Source organism: Castanea sativa, chromosome 10 (assembly GCF_040712315.1).
Source record: "Castanea sativa cultivar Marrone di Chiusa Pesio chromosome 10, ASM4071231v1".
Lineage (NCBI taxonomy): Eukaryota > Viridiplantae > Streptophyta > Magnoliopsida > Fagales > Fagaceae > Castanea > Castanea sativa.
The window spans coordinates 9083654-9092398 of NC_134022.1; the positions used below are offsets into that span (position 1 = coordinate 9083654).

The 8745-nt window shown below is 32.1% G+C and overlaps 1 long non-coding RNA gene across 1 annotated transcript; it reads left to right on the plus strand.

The window, feature by feature from the left end:
• Positions 1–201: 201 nt before the first annotated feature.
• On the plus strand, positions 202–1673 carry LOC142614164 (uncharacterized). The gene is made up of 2 exons (XR_012840367.1): positions 202–420; positions 1367–1673. It is a non-coding gene; the product is annotated as an uncharacterized LOC142614164 (long non-coding RNA).
• The last annotated feature ends 7072 nt before the right edge of the window (positions 1674–8745 follow it).

Sequence of the window (8745 nt, forward strand, 5' to 3'; positions counted from 1 at the left end):
TTTAATTGCGGCTATAGGTCTCAAAAAATTTTTTTTTTATTTTAAAAAGGGTATATAGCCGCGTTTTAAAAACGCAACTATAGTATGTTTATAGTTGCTTTTTTTAAACACGGCTATAGTATGTCTATAGCTGCGTTTTTTTAAACACGACTATAGCTTTTGTATAAATAACAAAAAAAAAAAAAAAAAAAAAAAACCTTCACTCTACCTTTGACTCCCTCAGTATTCGAACGCTAGTACGCTACCCTAACCCAATTTGCCTTTCACTCCCAAACCCTCACCGCCGATACACCCCTCCCTACCAATCCTCTTCACCGTGCCCTTGCTGACAAAGCCCAGGCCTCCATCACCTAAACACTCAGAGTCATGTTGTTTTCTCTTAACCACTATTTCGCTGATTAGTCTCTTCGTATTTCTTTGGTACTCACTCTCACTCTCACTCTCTCTCTCTCTCTCTCCATTTTGATAATAGTGAAGAATTGGAGATCTTGTTGTTTGCTTTAGTTTTTTTTAAGCACTCTAGATCTTCATTTGTTTTTAGTTAGATGCTAGCAAATGCGATTAATATGTTTTGTAATTCACTATTCACGTTTGTTTTACTTGTAATTTGAATTTGAATTTTGTTCTTTTTGACTGGATTGGGGATTTGTTTTGTAGTCAGATTTGTAATTAGTCAATTTAGGGATTTGCAAATGCTTGTGCACTAGTTTGTTTTGTTTTTATTACTAATACAATATTTACATTTTTTTTAGTTTGTGTATAGTTTATTTCATTTCAGATTTTTCAATATGAGAGTGATAAGATCAAGCATTAGTACCAATTCTTATTTATTTTTGTTATATTCTAGTTGATACTTATTTAGAGTAGGCTTTTGAATAAGATGAAAGATAAATTTGATAAGGGAGGAGATTCCGAACTCTCTGTGTTAGTGTTAAAGTTGTACATTTTTCTCACGATTCGGGAAAAATGAGGAGGGTTGTGATGTCTATTAATAAAGATTTTGATGAATACCTGTGGTTGACCTGTTTAGTCTATTGAGGATCCATGGTTGAATCCAATATTTTGGGAGCTTTCAAATTGTTTGGTAAGTGATTGTTGATCTCTTATTATGTGATTAAGAGTTGATGGGTAATGTGGTGGATTATGAAAGGAGTGATTTAGCATTAAAGATATCAGGTTTGAAGTTCCATTGAAAATAGTAATGCTAGGATTTTAAATCTTTAAACGAATTGGAGTCAATTGGGCCTTGAAAAATGTGAAATCTAATCATAGGGAGAGACTGAAGGTTATGGATAATAATTCTTTTTTAAGCTTGATCCTCTTACCTTTGTTATAATGTTGGAACTTTTCTAACATGTTTTGGCAGGTCGAGGAACCAAATGATCGGAAGATCTATAAACTATGTGAATATGCCTCAAAAAATCTGATCTGTGTCCCAAAGGTACAAGGTCTCTGTTTTGTGATTGACATTGTGGAAGAATGGGTGTGAATATATTGTTGTGCATGAGGATCATATTTGCCTAGGACCATGCATATTTGGTTCATTATTTATCTATTTTTTGTTTATGCAACAGTTTCATATAATTGGAATTTTTTATAGTTATTTCATGTAATTGGAATTAAATGAATTATGTTTATGTGCTATAAATAAATTAATATGTAGAAGGTGTTAATATGGAAGTCTTGATGGAAAGCTATCTATTTGGAAGACTGATAAAAGACTATCCAAATAGAAAGAGTATATGTGTGTCTAGGGAATGACACACCTTGATTGTGTAAAGATCTTACTTATTGCATGCACTTTGGTTAATGTATAGTTACATCACTTCTAAGCTCCAGGGGTTGAAAGGGTTTAGTGGCATCCATCAAGATAGAATGTGTGATAGTGGCTATCCATTTCTTTTTTTATTGGATAGGTTACCGATGATAACCAAATTGAACGGACACGTTTGATGCCTATAGCAAGGAAGCTTGTTTTGTTGAAGATTACTTGTTTCACTCCTACATGCACTGTATTGTTTTGGTTGAATAAATCAGGCATTTTGAAGGAGCCCAAGAGACTTGAAAGATATTTTAAGTAAGCATACCTATCAAAAAAAGAAAAAGAAATTTAAAAGAAGCATATAGTTTTTTTGACCATTGGAAACTTAGCTTGTGGGGCAATATATTAGAAGGGTTTTTTTTTGGGTTTAGTTTTGTGGAGTTAATGTGAAGTTGGAAATTTGCAAGATAACTTTTGATTAAGTTGGACTAAAATAGAGTACATGGAATGTAAGTTTAGTATAAGTAGGAACAAAGATGAAAATTTAAGAGATATAAAATGAGTTTTCAATATCTTGGACCACTTAGCTCCATCATCTTTCGAAAATTTAAGTAGACGCATTGTGCCACATGCCCATTGGTTGAAATTCCATATCTGTGTAGCTCTAGAGAATAACTTCAAACCTGAAGGCATCATGCAATTACTAGAAAGCCTAAAAATTAGGATATGCCCGTGATGAAGGATTGATATTTTTCTATATAATGATTTATATGCTGCAATCAATTCCAGAAATTAGTTGGAATTTATTTAAACATTTTGGAATAAAATTTTAGCAAGGAAAAAAAAAACCTATAGCTTTGTTTTTAAAATGTGGATATAGGCTCTGACCTGTAGTTGTGTTTTTAAAACGCAACTGTAGGTCTGGCCTATAACTGCACTTTTAAACGCAGCTATAGGTCTAGCCTATAACCGCGTTCTTAAACGTAGCCCAAACATGGTCTATAGTCGCGTTTCTTGAAAACGCAGCTACAGGTCTCAGCCTATAGTTGTGGTTAAAAAAACGTGGCTATAGACCCGCAGGAGCTATTGTTACAGGGTATAGGCCGTGTTTGTAAGCGCGGGTATAGACCAAATGGGCCTATAGCTGTGTTTTTAGGGTCTATAGCCGCGTTTTAAAAAGGCGGCTATAGCCCTCGTTTTTTGTAGTGATGTCACTGCCTTCAATTTCACTTGACCAAATAAGATGAATTAGAAGAATCCATGGGAAAAGCTCTACTTTCAAACACAAGATTTCCATCGATTGTAGTATGAACTGGAACCTTCCATTAGAGTTGTTCATTTCTATGTGAGCATCCACATTGGTGAAGCTATAAATTTAGTTATTTGGCACCACAAAAACCTACTTTATCTATTTTAACTTCTCACTTTACAAAACACTCAACATCAGTGGTTTTATTTTAGCTTTCAATACAATAAAATAATATAAACAACACAATAAAATAATATATCCACTACAATAAACAACCATCATAACCACCACCACCGCCGCCGCCGCCGCAACCACCACCACTGCAACCGCCACCACCACATAATAGCAAATAATCGTCTAGTGTAACAATAATTTTTTTTTTTAACCAAAAGAGCGCATTATTTTTCTCTCAGTTTTGAGCAAATTAAAAGTGTCATTCTCTCAAATTTTAAAGGAAATTTTTATAATTCACCCAAAAGAAATTTCTTAATTTTAGTCCCCTATCACTAGGGTGTCATTCTAAGATGGTAATTGCAATTTTCAATTAAATGGTTGTAGAGATGGTCATGCCCTTTTTTTTTCAATATTAAGGGCAATTAGTTGTAAATTAATGTCTTAACTTAAAGATAAAAGGACAAAAAAAAAAGCAATCAATTTTTTTTTTTTTGCTAAAAAAAAAGGTGATCACATTGAAAGACAGAAAATATCAAATAAAATAGCAATATAATTGAACCAAACATCAACATTTTATTATATAAAAAAAAAAAAAAAAAATTCGTTTAAAAAAACTGGTCAAATGTATTTGAACCAAACTATTTCTTAGTTTTTTTTTTTTGGGTTAAAATATTTCTTAATTTCATCTTGTTAGATGTATTTAATTAATTAATTTTATGGGTTTTGCCTTGGTTTGATGTCCTCGTTTTTCTCTTCTTTATTAACCTTTTGCTTTAAAAACTTTCAGAGACTCTTCCAAAGGGTTTCACTATTTGTACATGTGGCTCAGTAATCCACAAGTTGACAAATTACATATGACTTCAAAGAGATTATTTTAATTGAAGGTGTAATAAAATACAATTTTTGGCTTTAACATTCTTGCTACTCAAGAAGCTAAATTTTTTTAGCTATGGCACCACCATTGCAGCATACTTTAGTATTGGTGGTGCTAAAAATAGCAATATAGTTTTTTAGCACCACCAATGTTAATTCTCTAACAAGCAAAAGGCTTGCTTCTTTTTTTTTTTTTTCCTTTATTTATTTATTTATATTTTTAAAGAAAATGAAAAACAGAGAAATGTTAAAATATGGCAGTTTTCTCAACTCTCATAACTCAACAACATAATCCCTAAAGCCCACTTCTTCTTCACTCTATCCCTCCTCATCCTCCTCATACCCATCTCTTTTCATGTAAAGATGGCAATTCGTGTTAGCAGACCATGTTCATGTTGTGTTAAGGGTATTCAAATGCAAAATTCAATCCTAACCTGACACATTTAACCCTCGTTTGGGAGGAAGGAATGAAATGGAATAGAAATGAATAAAAAGAATAATTTTAGAATATTCTTCCCTTCTTTTGTTTGGGAGTTTTAATGGAGGGAATGAAAAATCCATTTCCTTATTTGGGAATTTAAGCAGGAGGAAATGGAATAGATAGGAGGGAATACTCATTCCTCTCTATTTCCTTAAAATCTCAAATTTTCATTTCCTCCGAAATTGGAAGGGATTAGAGGTAATGAAATTAGATTTAATTAATTTTTTTTACTAAAACTCCTAAAATATTCAACCCTTTATTTTAAAATATGGGTCTAATAGTAATATTTTGAAAGCTCAAATAGTGTATTAAAACACTATTCTTTGTTTAGACCTCCAATGTAAAAACACGGCTTAATTGGTTTTACTCTAACTTATCTAAGTGCGGAACAAGAGTAAATGATACGCAATAACCGAAACAACTCTCTAAGCCATAACCACAAGTAGGCAAAAATAAATATATAGTTTAAAGAGTAAGGAAAGAGAGATGCAAATACGAGATAACACCAAGAAGTATTATCGAAAAGGAAACCGAAAAACCTCTCTTCGACCCTCCAAGTCAAAATGATCTACTAGTAAATAAGTTGGAGTACAAGGATACCAAAAAGACCTTCCAAACCTAATCTACCCAAAGTACTTGAGCCTTCCAAGCTCCAGCTACCAACGGACTTTTTGGAGTCTTGTCTTCATTAGCTTCCCAGATCCCAAAATATCGCCCAATTACATTCGCCAAACCTTACCGGCTTATTTTGGCCAATCCCCAATGCTTCCCAAGCTCCAACTCAGTCTCTACACTTTGAATTGGTGTGAGTTGTGTTTAGGTACAAATCTCCTCTCAAGGTATAACGATGAGAGAAGGAAGGAGAAGAGACTACAAGGATTTCTCGCTTAAGGATGAGTAGCTCTCTCTCTAAAAGGTGGGTGTTGTAAAAACCTTTCTAGGGTTTTCTTTTAAATAGCCTCCTTACAATTTTGTGGGTAATGAGTGTATATATAGTATGGATGAAGGGTATAAGAGTCACACTTAAAATCTTAGTTGTCAGTGCATTTTGCGAGTCATCTTGCGAGTTGCCCAAGTCGCAAGATGAGTCGCGAAACACACTAACTCTTCAGCTTCAGGTATGTGCTCTTTATGTGACCTTCGCGGGTTGTAACACTCACGAGCCAAGTCACGAGATCAACTTCTTGAGCAAATCTTCACCACTTAAGTCTAAATCTATTACAATTAAATTGCACAAAAAACAATAAAGTGCTGGTTTGGATCCAGCTTATTATGTGCTGCGTCTGCGTTTTGTTTTTTTTTTTTTCTTCTGCTGCGGGGGGACAAGCGCGCAGTGCGCGCACTGTGCGCGTACTGTTCATGTACGTTTTTAGCAATTTTTTATTAAAAATGGGTTTCGCAATACTATTTACACATTTAAAAATTATTTTGCTACAGTGTTTTCAGTTTTCAGTTTTCAGCAATAAGTTCTATCCAAACGGACCCAAAATGAATTAATGAAATTACAACACTTTTTGTCATAGAATAAAGCCAACATAAATGTTATGTGAAAAACTATAACTTAACATATTTTCATAAAATGATTCCATTCCATTTCATTCCCTCTATGTTACTCCCAAACAAGATTGCTTACATTCCATTCATTTTCATTCCTTTCCATTCCTTTATTTTAAAACATCCAATCAAGGTTACATAATTCCATTCCATTCCTTTCTTTTCCATTGCTTTCTCTTTCTTAAATACATTCTATTCCATTCATTTCTATTCTCTTATGATCATTCCATTATATTCCCTTATGAATTCCCAAACGAATCCTTAATAATTGTGCTAAAATCCCTCAACCCTATTATAACGTATTTATTAAGTGGGTTGACACAACGCGACCAATTTCAACCCGTTTAATAAACACGTATTGGGTTAGTGTTGAAACGAACCATTTCAACCCAATTAAAAATTGGCCCAAAATGATTGACATATTTTATCTTTTATAAGTACATAAATTATAATGATTATAAAAAAAATAAATTATACACAAATTCTTTCTTAAAAACATCAATTAAAGTATAAATAGCATACAATTAAAAGGTTCTCATTTCAACCTAATGAAGTTCCACCCAAATTTAGAAATACACAACTCAAAAAAAAAAAAATTGAAAAGAGATTTAAAAATAAAAAAAAAAAAATAGCCAAAAGGGTTAGGGACTTTATAGTTTCAATGAAAATTTATCAGTATAACCATTAAAAATTTTTTAATCACTAAAATTTATATCGGATAAAAATGAAATTTATTTATATGATTTGAGTCATTTTGGAATTTGGATTGATTGTTGGTTAATTAAGTCAACACGAAATTGACACAAACTCATTTGCACTAAATACTAATGCGGAAAAAATTGTGTCATTTAGGACAGAGACAGGGAGGTCGAGAAGGGCAATTGCCCCGCTGGCCCGCTAAAAAAAAAAAAAAAAAAAATCAAAGCTAATAGCTTGGCTGGTACAAAGCGATAATAATCAAGCTAAGTAGCTAAAACTTTGAGCAAGAGAGAAATGCCTAACTGCAAGTCTACAACTAACAGGAAAGTAGTTTTAGAAATATCCATCATTGTGTAATATACGATGTGTAGTTCTCTCTTGTTATCCTATCATCCATGCATGTGGTGAAAGCCTAAAAAGGTGACACAGATGGTCCTCTTTCAATCAATTTTTGATCATGACACATGTAATATGTAATATTTTTATATATTGAAATAAATTTCTGCTTTTTCATTGAAAAAAATAGGTAGCTTTCCCAATCCCCCTTTAATTATTATTTTTTGCTGAATTTAGTCTATGTATTTTATTTTAATGTTTAAATGTTAATATTTTTGTTATCATATTTATGTTCAGCACACTATAATTTCCTTTATATGTTAAAATTCATTAAAAAAAAAAAATCTCATTCTTTAAGGCTCTACAAAATGAAAATTAATGTATGAGGAAATAGGGGAAAATAAAATAATGAAGTTAGAGCTATAACTGGGAAGGGGAAACAAGTTAGTAGAAGAACATTAGTGTTATCTTTCAAAAATGATATATTAAAAAAATCAAATGGGAATTTAAATTATTTAAGTAATAATTTATTCTACTTCATAAAATTGTGCAATAAGTAATAAATTTTTGAAATAGTTAGATTAATAACATAAATGGACATTAAAATATCACTTAATGTACACATGAATGGTTTGTGTCATGTTTGCGTCAAGTGCAATTGTATATACTTATATATATAAAATTTTCCCCCTTGACTCAAATCTTGACTCCATCATTGTTGATGTTGTGTTTGTGTCATGTTTGCGGGTTGTGTCAAATATTTTATCCCCAATTCCTGAGCCCCAACCCGAATCTGAATCCAAATCCAAAATAAAATCAATCCCCTATCCATAAACAAGGCACCTAATGAGAGTAATCATCAACAAGATCGTTTTGGGTCAATGGTTTTTGTGAGGATGAGATGCTTTGTGATGAAACATAATGAGAAAACCAATTTTGTTTGAAGTAGATAGGTTTTGTGTGGATGAGATGCTTTGGTGCGGAAGGATAATGGAAACCCAATTAAATAAAATTTTTCATTTTAAAAAATTTTAATTATAAATTCAAAATGCCAAAACTACATCATTTTTGGAACACTTAATGACAGCTTACTTTAACGGAGCGGACAGAAAGACTACATTAAATTTATAGAATTGAAAATTTGAAATGAATAAATCAAAACTTACAGGATTGATTTGAATTTTAAACAAAATTAAAGTGTATACATTTTTTTTTTTTTTTGTTGAGAAATGAGGGTATTCAAACCCCTTATAGTATCTAATTATTCTCTTGAATGTGTGTAGTCTCTCTGTCCTACACACTCTAAGTTATTACATGGAGAAATCCTTTGGGAGTGACCACAAGATGCTAGCAAAAGATTTTAAATCTACGATCTCATGGATATCATGAGACCTTAGGAAATAGGAACTATTAAACCAGCCCCTTGAGATTAAAGTGCGTGTAATTCTAATTTAGCATTTTTTTTTAAAATTTTCCCCCCTAACAATGAATACAAATCCCATTTCCTATTTTTTGTGTTCCGTTTTATACTCTCCCAATCATAATTTGTCATATATTCATTTAACTTTCGTTATAAATACCTTACCATGCAAGAAGTTGTCCCATAGTTCTTTAAAG